This window comes from Calonectris borealis, unplaced genomic scaffold (genome assembly GCF_964195595.1).
Source record: "Calonectris borealis unplaced genomic scaffold, bCalBor7.hap1.2 HAP1_SCAFFOLD_130, whole genome shotgun sequence".
Classification (NCBI taxonomy): Eukaryota; Metazoa; Chordata; class Aves; order Procellariiformes; family Procellariidae; genus Calonectris; species Calonectris borealis.
Genome location: NW_027441518.1, coordinates 47,501 through 50,000, shown reverse-complemented (window position 1 = coordinate 50,000; position 2,500 = coordinate 47,501). Strand labels below are relative to the sequence as shown.

Below are 2,500 nucleotides of genomic sequence, written 5' to 3'. Positions count from 1 at the left end.
CGCGCGCGCGCGTCGCCCGGTCGGCGGGGACCGCCGCGTCCCCGCCGCTTCCCCCGCTTGTCGCCTCCGCTGGCGCCCGCCACCGGCCGGCGTCCGCCTCCGGGGACCGGCCCCCGTCCCCCGCCCCGCCTGACCCGACGGCGGCCCGCTGCCGCCGCCGCCGGGGAGGGGCGGGGGACGCGGCCCCCGGGGCGAAGAGGGCGCCCCCCCCGGTCTCGGAGCGCGGGCGGCAGCGCGCGAGAAGCGGGGGCTGCCGGCGCGGGGTGCGACGAGCCCCCGCCGGCCGAGCCCGCGCGGGCAGCCGGGAGGGAGCGGCGAGCGGCGACGACGGGGCGGCAGGCGCGAGCGTGCGAGAGCGCAAGAGGGCCTTCGGGGTCGGGGGGGGCGGCTCCCCCGACCCTCCCCGCACCGGGGCGGGCCGCTGCGGAGCGGCCCGCCCGGCCGGCCGGCCGCGCAGGGCGAGGCCTCCGGGCGTTCCGGGCGTGGCGCGCGGCGCCGGGCGGCGCCTTCGGCGGCGCCCCCCCGCCTCTCCCCTCCCCCACCCCCGCGGTGCGGGGGGGGGAGCTCGGGGCGGGGGGCTCCGCCGCCGACGCCGCCTTGGGCGGGCGAGGCCCTTGCCGGGTCGCGTCCCGCGCCGGCGGGCGGCCCGAGCCACGGCTCTCCTCCCGGGCGCAGCGCCGGGCTACTGAGGGAAACCCCGGGCCCCGGGCAGGAGGACGAGGCGGTGGCGGCGGACGTCGGGCGCGCCCCCGCGGGCGGACGCTCCCCCGAGGGCGGCAGCGGGGGAGGCACCCCCGCGGGGCCTGCAGGTCGTTTCCCTCACCCCAGGGCCAGGTACCTAGCGTCCGCGCCTCGGCGGCCCTCCCTCGGCGAGCGCCGGGGGTCGAAGGCCGCGGAGCCGGGCGGCGGTTTAAAGACGCGGGCGGCTCGATGCGACCCGCGGGGCGGCCGGGCGGTGGCGCCTCCAGGGGCGGGAGTCGCTCCCGCAGAGCCCCTGGCTGGGCGCCGCCCGTGCCCGTCGCGCGGGCAGCCGTGCCGGGGAGGGGTCCCGCTGCCCCCCCCTCTCCGCGGTCCGGTCTCGGCGGAGGAGACCGCGGCGCGGTCGGCCGCGGCCGGCCCGCCTGCCTCGAAACGGGTGGACCCCCCCCGGCGGGAGCGCGGGCTCTCCGCCGAGGGGGCGGCGAGCCCCCGCGGCGGGGGCTCGCCCGGCGGCCGCCGGGCCGCCGCGCCCCGCCCCGTCGCAGCGCTGCGGCGCGCTGCGCTCCGCTCCCTCCCCCTCGCCCCCCGGCGAGCGCTCGGCGGTCCCGCGCCGCCGGCCGCCGGCGAGGGCGGCACCCCGGCCGAGCGGCGGCGGCGCCGCTCGGCGTGTCGGCCGGCCGGAGGGCGCCCGCCGCCGGCCGCGGCTGTCCCGGCCCGGGCCCCGCCCGTCGCTTCCCCGCCGCCCTTCCCGGCCGCGCCGGGCGGGCGGGCGCGCGGGCGGGGGCGTCCCACTCCCGGTCTCCGCGTGGAAACGGGGAGAGCGGGCGCCGCCCCCGCCTTAGCGCCGTCCGCCTCGTCGCCTGGCGCGTGCCCGCGGAAGGGGGCCGAGGCGGGGGGCGGCGGCGGCGGCGGTTCCGGGCGGGCGGCCGCGCCGGCGCGGCGGCGGGCGCCGTCCGGCGGGCCGCGGGCGGCGTGCCGCGTCGCCGGCTCGGGCTCCGGCGGTCGCCGCCTCCGGCGCGGCCGGCGGCGGAGCCGCGGAGGCGCCGGCGGGGCGAGCCGCGGGAAGGGGAGCCGGCTGTCGTAGCGCGGCGCAGGTTGTGGGCGGAGGCGCGCGCGCGCGGGGGTCCGGCGGGGCGCCCCGCTGCTGCCGCCCGGCAGCAGCATCCGTTGTCCCGAGCGAGGCGGGCGGGCGGCGCGGCCGGGCGCGTCGCCGCCTCCGTGCGGAGGCCGGGCCGAGCCCGGGCGCCTGGGCCGCCTCCGAAACGCGCAAGGGGCGTCTGCCCGCTGTGGGTCGAGTCGGGAGCGCGGGCTCCCCGCCCTTGCCGTTCGGGGTTTTTTCCCGTTCCCTTTTTCCCTTCCGCTGGGTGTGCTCGTACGGTCAGGCGAGGCGAGGCCTCTCCGCCGCGGCCCGTGGCGCCGCGCCGCGGCCCCCTCCGCGCGGGCGGGGGGGGCGGGCCGGCGGGCGGGCGGGCGGTGGGCCGTCCTCCGAGAGGGGCCGCTGCTGGCGAGCGGTCCCGGCCCCCCCGCGCGCGCGGGGCGGTGCCGAAAGGCAGACAACTCTTAGCGGTGGATCACTCGGCTCGTGCGTCGATGAAGAACGCAGCTAGCTGCGAGAATTAATGTGAATTGCAGGACACATTGATCATCGACACTTCGAACGCACTTGCGGCCCCGGGTTCCTCCCGGGGCTACGCCTGTCTGAGCGTCGCTTGACGATCAATCGCCGGCTGGGCCGCCCCCCCTCCCCCCCCCTCCCCGGGGTGGGGAGGCGGCGGCCGCAGCGGCGCGGCTGGGGTGCCTC

General features: G+C 83.3%; 1 non-coding gene across 1 annotated transcript; it reads left to right on the top strand.

The window, feature by feature from the left end:
* The first annotated feature begins 2,254 nt into the window (after nt 1–2,254).
* Nucleotides 2,255–2,407, top strand: LOC142076993 (5.8S ribosomal RNA). Its single transcript, XR_012671487.1, has one exon. It is a non-coding gene; the product is annotated as a 5.8S ribosomal RNA (ribosomal RNA).
* The last annotated feature ends 93 nt before the right edge of the window (nt 2,408–2,500 follow it).